At 41.8% G+C, this 8,256-nt stretch overlaps 1 non-coding gene across 1 annotated transcript; it reads right to left on the bottom strand.

Moving 5' to 3' along the window:
• Positions 1-244: 244 nt before the first annotated feature.
• LOC142435425 (small nucleolar RNA SNORA61) lies at positions 245-365 on the bottom strand. Its single transcript, XR_012781484.1, has one exon. It is a non-coding gene; the product is annotated as a small nucleolar RNA SNORA61 (small nucleolar RNA).
• Positions 366-8,256: the final 7,891 nt, after the last annotated feature.

The following is an 8,256-nucleotide window of genomic DNA, read 5'->3' as shown; positions in this document are numbered from 1 at the left end:
ACATGGTGAAGAAGTAAAGTTTAGTGCGATTGAAGGCATTGCAATAAAAACCAATTCAGCATGAAATCTAAAGATAGGAAGGACTGGAGTAATGGTAGGTGGAAAATACAGATGACCACTGAGCTGTGGAAGTATTTCAAGCATCCTAGCATATACATAATTAGAGTCCTCTAATACTGTTGGTAGGTCCAAGAGAGATTGGATAAAATACAATCGTTGAAGGAGTTAAAAGAAAAAAATTTTTTTTAATTATAAACTAGCTTGTGTGTCATAAAATAATTTAAGTCAGTTTCAATTTTACTTTTCTTCCTTTCACAACCACTCAGACCAGTGTTTAGGCCTCATGGGTAAGGGATCCAGAGGGTTTCTAAGGCTGTGACTCTTCTTTTTGTTGATTTAAATTTTATTCATCATTATTATTTCCCCTTTTATTTGTGGAATATAACAAAGAAAAATATGCTACTATATGTAGTTGTATTGCCCATCACATCAAAATGGTGTCAGTATCCTAGTAAACTCACATATGCGGTTCTCCCTCTTTCGTTTTATCTTTGCCCACCTACCCTCTCTCATTGTCCGCTGTCCCTCTCTTTCCCCCTTCCCTATAGCCTTGTCAACGTCTTCAAAGGCTTTTCCTTTGGTGTACAAACTGTTTATTCTTTATAACAATGTAAGGAAATGTTTATCTTTATGGGATTGACTAACTTTGCTAAGCAAAATTATCTCCAATATTGTCCATGTCATGAGGGATTTGACAGACTTGTCATTATTTTTTAAGGATGCATAATATTCCATGTGTGTATGTGCCAGAGGTTGTTTTTCTATTGCTCCTCAGACAAGGTTTTCTATTGTTTATGTGTGTTTTTTAATTTTATTTATTCTTATACTCATCATCATTAGCTCCCCATTCCCCCCCCCCCACAACCTCCACACTCCTGCCATACCCCCAAAGAAACATTAATCCAGCTACTGTCTCTGGAGATTCCTATATTGGATTCCATATACAGGCAAAAACTCAAAAGCAAACACACAAAAGCTTACAAGAATTACAAAGTAAAACAAATTAAAAACCTCGATTGAAAAGAGAGCAGAAAATATTAAGAACAAGTTTAAATGGATCATAAAGAAAGATCAAATGATAAGGTGCTACATTTTAACCTAACTGCATCTGCAAACATCTAAGACTGTAAATCTGTAAGGGAGCACACAGCCTCATCTTTCCCTCCAGGAAGCAGGTGAATTCCAACTGCTGACCTTCTGGTTAGCAGTGCAATGCTTAACCCATTGTTCCACCAGGGTGCCTCCTATGCACGTGCAGGCATTTAGTCCTCACAGAAATTCTGTTCACTATTTGTTTGTTTCTGTCTTTTTGCTATTATAAAAATTGTTGTGACAAACATGGGTGTGCATATATCTGTTTATGTTTTGTCCTTTAGTTCTTCAGGGTATATACCAAGTAGAGAGAATGTAGGATCATAAAGGATTTATGTTTGATACATAAGCTAGTTTCAAACAACTATCATTTTCTATACACAAAACCCAAACTTACTGCCCTTGAGTTGATTCTGACTCATAAGCAACCCTAAAGGATAGGGTAGAACTGCCCTTATGAGTTTCCAAGATTGTGACTCTTTACGGTATAGAAAGCTCTGTCTTTCTCCCATAGAGCAGCTGGTGGTTTTGATGTTACACTTAGCAACTGCCAAATACTTTTTCCCAATCTGCGTATTCTCTTTAACTCTCTTTGTGTTAGTCCAGGTAGACTAGAGAAACAAATTCATGGACAGTCACATGTGTATAAGAAAGACATTAAGAAAACATCCCAGGCCAGTCCAGATCAAGTCCATAAGTCCAATATTAGCCCACATGTTCAATACCAGTCTATAAAGTCTTTTTCAGAATCACAAAACACATGCAATGACGCCAAATGCAGGAAGATCACAGGTCAGTGGGTAGGAAGTCTTGTGGATCCAGTGGCCTTGTAAGCATCTCAGCACTGGCAGGGATCTCCATGTAGCTTCTCCAGCTCCCAGGGCATGGGCTCTATCACCGTAGTGCCATGCGTCTTGTTAGGAGTGAGTCTGTCTCCTGCCTCCAACAGGAGCTATTTATCTCCTTAGCGGCTCCAAATGGGTTCTCAAACTGCGACCTGATTAACAGACTAAACGCTACCCCTTCACTCTTAATAATCAAAGGACAAAGATTATGTAACTACCTACTCTTGATGAAGTCTTTTGTTGTACATGTTGTTGTTAGGTGCCATCGAGTGAGTCAGTTAGAGCCGGCAGACCCTATGCACAACAAAAGGAAATGCTGCCCAATCCTGTGCCATCCTCACAATTGTTCCTATGTTTAAGAACATTGTTGCAGACACTGTATCAATCTATCTTCTTGAGGGGCTGCCTCTTTTTCACTGCCCCTCCACTTTACCAACCTTGATGTCCTTCTTTAGGGACTGGGCTCTCTTGACAACATATCCAAAATATGTAAGACAAAGTCTCACCATCCTTGCTTCTAAGGAGCACTCTGGCCATACTTCTTCCAAGGAAGATGGGTTTGTCCTTTTAGCAGTCCATGATACCTGCAATATACTCCAGCACCACAATTCAAATGCACTGATTCTTCTTCAGTCTTCCTTATTCAATGTTTGGGACAGGCACAACTTAGTCCTCAAAGTAAGATCCTTCCTTATTAACACTCTAAAGAGGACTTTTGCAGCAGATTTACTTAGTGCATTTTGAGTAATGTAGATGTTATCATTTGTTAAAATTGTTCAAGGAGGAAAAAAAAACAAAATTAAAAACTAGGGGGAAAAAGAATCTAAGAGATTGTTAGCATAATTATACAAAGAGATTTTTGACTAACTGTTGAAAACAGTTTGTCTGTACATCCTTAGTGTATTCTAATGGCCAAAATATTTCAGAACATCTCAAGCATCAGTAGGTTTACCATTGGTACTAATATTAAAGTAATTTTGAAAGTTTTATACTTATTGTGGGATAAAGCAAAGAGTTCTGGTGGTATAGTTGTCACTCATTGGGTTGGCAGTCAGAAACCACCAGCCATTTCACAGAAGCAAGATGGGGCTTTCTACTCCGGTAAAGACTTACAATCTCTGGCCCCACCATGAGACACGACGTCCCTCACTGACCCATGGACCTACTGGGACAACACTGGAGACTCAGTGTCAGGATTAACCCATGTCCGGAGCCATAAGGCCTGGCCATTACTTGGAATTTATTAGGACCTGCCCGGAGCCGTGAGGCCCAGCCATGACTTGGAATTCATTAGCCTGAGCCAGCCTACAGCACTGCAGCTGTGTTTGACATACTTATCTTGCCAGACATAGATAAGGAAGTCTCTATCTGTCTTCACGATTCTGTTTTGCAGAATGAACTCTGCTCCAACCTTGGGTAAACATGTGTGTAATGATTATATATATATCTGCATCCTAATTCCCCCACCATTGTTCTCAGGGAAACACCTGTGGCTTGCTTCCCCCACTATTGTTCTCAGGGAAACACCTGCGGCTTGCTTCCCTTTCCCTGGCCTATATAAGCTATAACTTTCCACTCAATAAACAGGACTTGATCAGGATACTGTCTTGTCCCCATTCTCCGTGCCTCTTGTATCCCCCAATTCCCACTCTCTCCTCCAGGATCCACGTTGAATGTCCCATGGAACGGGACAGACCCAGTCTGACCCCACCACACTGAGGCAAAACACTAAGGGCATGTGGCAGAGCAGAAGCGGGAGCAGAGCAGGGAGATCCCAAGGGAGTGCAAAGGATCCACTTTGGGGCCAGGGCATGGCACCCTATCGGACTCCACTGGAGGACACTCCTAGAGGTCAAACAACAGACCTTGAATTATTTACAGGTTTTTCTCTTTTTAATTTTAATTTGAATATTTTTGGACATTGGTTTTCTTGTTTTCTTTTGTCTTGCTATGTCTTGTTTTTGTGTGTATATTATTATATCTGCAGGTCTATGTAGATAAGATAGGCTGGATGAACAGTCTGGAGGAGAAAACAAAGGGACCGATGGTTCCAGGGGGACATGGGAGAGGGGGAAGTGGGGTACAGGAGGTGGTGTTGGCCAACCCAGGGACAAGGGAACAACAAGTGAACCAAAATTAATGGCAAGGAGGGTGTGAGAGGCCTGGTAGAGATTGATCAAGGACAATGTAACTGAGAGAAATTACTGAAACCTAAATGAAGGCTGAGCATGATAGTGGAACAAGAGGAAAGTAGAGCAAAACAGAAGGAAGAACTAGGAGGCAAAGAGCATTTACAGAGGTCTAAATAAAAGCATGTACATATGTAAATATATTTATATATGATGATGGGGAAATAGATATACATGCATATATTTATAGGTTTAGTATTAAGGCAGCAGATGGACATTGGGCATCCACTCAAGCACTTACTCAATGAAAGAACACTGTATTCTTTTAAATTGTCATTCCATGTTGCACACTTTTCCATTATGTTTGCTGAAGACAAATGTGTGCACAAGCCTATGTGGTGCAGAAAGTTGATGGTGCCAGCTATCAAAAGATATAGCATCTGGGGTCTTAAAGGCTTGAAGGAAAACAAGCGGCCATCTAGCTCAGAAGTAACAATGCCCACATGGAAGAAGCACACCTGCCTGTGTGACCACGAGGTGCCGAAGGGATCAAATCAGTCATGAAAGAACAAAAAAATCATATCATTGTAAATGAAGGGGAGTGCAGAGTAGAGATCCAAAGCCTATCTGTAAGTAATGGGACATTCCCTTACAAAAGGGTCTCGGGGAGGAGATGAGCCTTTCAGGGTGCGGTATAGCAACGATGAAACATACAACTGGGTAGGGGTAGGGGGGTAAGGAAGTGGTGTTAAACACAGGGACAAGGGAACAACATGGGACCCAAAATGGTAGTGAGGGAAGAGTGGCAGGCCTGGTGGGGAATGACCAAGGGTAAGGTTGTGTAGAGAAGAGGTATAGCTGTAGCCCAGGTGGGGATGGAGCATGGTAGTGGGGCAGGAGGAAAGTCAAGGGAGATGGAGGAAGGAGCTGGGAGTCAAGGGGCATTTATGGAGGTCTAAACAAAGACATGTACATGCAAACATATATATGAGGATGGGGAAATAGATCTAAGTGTCTACATTTATAGGTTTAGTATTAAGGTGGCAGAAGGACCTTGGGCCTCTACTCAAGCACTCTCTCACGCATGAATACTTTCTTTTATTAAATTGGCACTCTATGATGCTCACTCTCCCGACACAACTGCTGAAGCCAAAGCGGGTGAACAAGTAAATGTGGTGAAGAAAGCTGATGGTGCCCGGCTATCAAAAGAGATAGTGACTGGGGTCTTAAAGGCTTGAAGATAAACAAGCGGCCATCTAGCTCAGAAGCAACAAAACCCACATGGAAGAACACACCAGCCTGTGTGATCGAGTGGTCCCAAAGGGATCAGTTATCAGGCATCAAAGAACAAAAAATCATATCATTGGCTGCACACCTCCATGATAGGATCGCTGAAGACAAATGGGTGCACAAGCAAATGTGGTGAAGAAAGCTGATGGTGCCCGGCTATCGAAAGAGATAGTGTCTGGGGTCTTAAAGGCTTGAAGGTGAACAAGCGGCCATCTAGCTCAGAAGCAAAAAAGCCCATATGGATGAAGCACACCAGCCAGTGCGATCATGAGGTGTCAAAGGGACCAGGTATAAGGCATCATGGAAAAAAAATGATATGTAGGGGGAAGAGCAGAGTGGAGACCCAAGGCTCAAGTGTCGGCCACTGGAGATCCCCTCATAGAGGGGTTTAGGAGATGGGTCAGTCAGGGTGCGAGGTAGTACCGATGAAGAACACAGCTTTCCCCCAGATCCTGGATGCTTCCTCCCCCCAACTACCATGATCCGAATTCTACCTTGCAGGACTGGATAGGGCAGAGGTTGTACACTGGTGCATATGGGGGCTGGAGGCACAGGGAATCCAGGGTGGATGATACCTTCAGGACCAAGGGCGATGCTGGGAGAGTGGAGGGTGAGTGGGTTGGAAATGGGGAACTGATTACAAGGATCCACATGTGACCTCCTCCCTGGGAGATGGACGGCAGAGAAGGGGGGGAAGGGAGACGCCGGATAGGGTAAGATTTGACAAAATAACAATGTATAAATTACCAAGGGCACATGAGGGAGGGGGGAGCGAGGAGGGAGGGGGAAAAAAGAGGACCTGATGCAAAGGGCTTAAGTGGAGAGCAAATGTTTTGAGAATGATTGGGGCAGGGAATGTGCGGATGTGCTTTATACAATTGATGTATGTATATGTATGGATTGTGATAAGTGTTGTATGAGTCCCTAATAAAATGTAAAAAAGAAAAGGAAAAAAAAAGAAAGAAAATAATTAGGGCAAAGAATGTACAGATGTGCTTTATACAATTGATGTATGTATATGTATGGATTGTGATAAGAGTTGTATGAGCCCCTAATAAAATGTTTTAAAAAAAAGAAACATACAACTTTCCTCTAATTCTTAAATGCTTCCTCCCCCCACCCCCACCCCATTATCATGATACCAATTCTACCTTACAAATCTGGCTAGACCAGAGGATGTACACTGGTACAAATAGGAACCTGAAACACTGGAAATCCACGACAGATGATCCCTTCAGGACCAGTGGTGAGAGTGGCGGAAGGTGGGGTAGAAAGGGGGAACTGATTATAAGGATTGACATATAACCTCCTCCCTGGGGGACGGACAACAGAAAAGTAGGTGAAGGAAGGGAGTCATTGGACAGTGCAAGACATGACAAAATAATAATTTATAAAATATCAAGGGTTTGTGAGGGAGCAGGGAGTGGGAGGGAGGGGAAAATGAGGAGCTGATACCAAGGGTTCAAGTAGAAAGCAAATGTTTTGAGAATGATGATGGCAACAAATGTACAAAAGTGCTTGACATACAATGGATGGATGTATGGATTGTGATAAGAGTTGTATGAGCTCCCAATAAATTTTTTTAAAAAGACAGTCTCAGAAACTCACAGGGGGCAGTTCTACATTGTCCTATAGGATCACTATTATTTGGCCTTATTAGATAGCAATGAGTTTGGCTTTGGGTTAGTAGGATAAAACAAATAAGTAAATTGTATTACTGTTGTTAAGAACGAGGTCGGTAAGTATAAGGGAAGAAAAAGAGAAATATAAAAGGTTAAGAAAATGCCTGTTTTATATATATATATATATATATGAATTGAAAATATTAATATGATCCCAATTTTAAAACCTTGTCTACCCATATGATTTGAAACAATGATACCTCAGTAACAATGCACACATATATTAATTTGAGAGTGCTGGAAATACTGTATTTCTTTACATGGCTGGTGGCTATATGGGTAGTAACTTTATAACAATTCATCAAACTGTACCCTTATTTGTGACATCATATATATTTCAATGCAGTGATAAAAAGTTTGAATACAAAACAAAACTTAAATATTCTATCACATGCTAATTATTACTTAAATGAAAAAAATTGGTGGGAGAAGAGGGGGTAAAGAGTAAAAAAAAACAGGGGACAGCACCGGAGACACAGTGTGGGAATTGCGCCTGACCTGATCCCACCACACCGAGGCAAAGCACTGGGGGAGTGCAGCGGAACAGCAAGGGAATGGAGTGGCAAGGTCCCCAGGGAATGCTGAAAGTGGACTTTGGGGCCAGGGCGTGGTGCCCCAACAGACTGGACTGGAAAACACTCCTAAAGGCCAACAAACGATCCTTGAACTAAAAACAAAAACAAAAGAGTAAAAGAGTATTAAAAGAAAAGGAGGATGATGGCGACTAAAGTAAACCCAAAATATAAGCATTCAGCTACTAACTGCAAGGTCAGCAGTTCAAAACCACCAGTGGATTCACAGGAGACAGATGAGGCTTACTATTCCCATAAAGATTTATAGCCATTCCCTTTTACAAGCTACATGGAGTCAACCTGATGGAGCCAGAGCCCTGGAGCTGGAGGAGCCACATGGAGACTTGCACCACCACTGGATCCACAACACTTTCCACCCTCTGGCCTGTGATCTTCCTGTATTTGGTGTCATTGCTTGTGTTGCGTATCTGAATTGGTATATAAATATACCAATTTATAGATTGGTGTCAGACATATAGGCTAATATCACACTTATGAACTTGATCTGGACTGTGCTGGGATTTTTTTTCAATATGCAATTGTTCTTGTATATAAAGTTCTTTCTTATACACATACATACAAAAAC

Source organism: Tenrec ecaudatus, chromosome X, assembly GCF_050624435.1.
Source record: "Tenrec ecaudatus isolate mTenEca1 chromosome X, mTenEca1.hap1, whole genome shotgun sequence".
NCBI classification, from domain to species: domain Eukaryota; kingdom Metazoa; phylum Chordata; class Mammalia; order Afrosoricida; family Tenrecidae; genus Tenrec; species Tenrec ecaudatus.
This window is presented reverse-complemented; position numbering and strand designations above follow the sequence as displayed.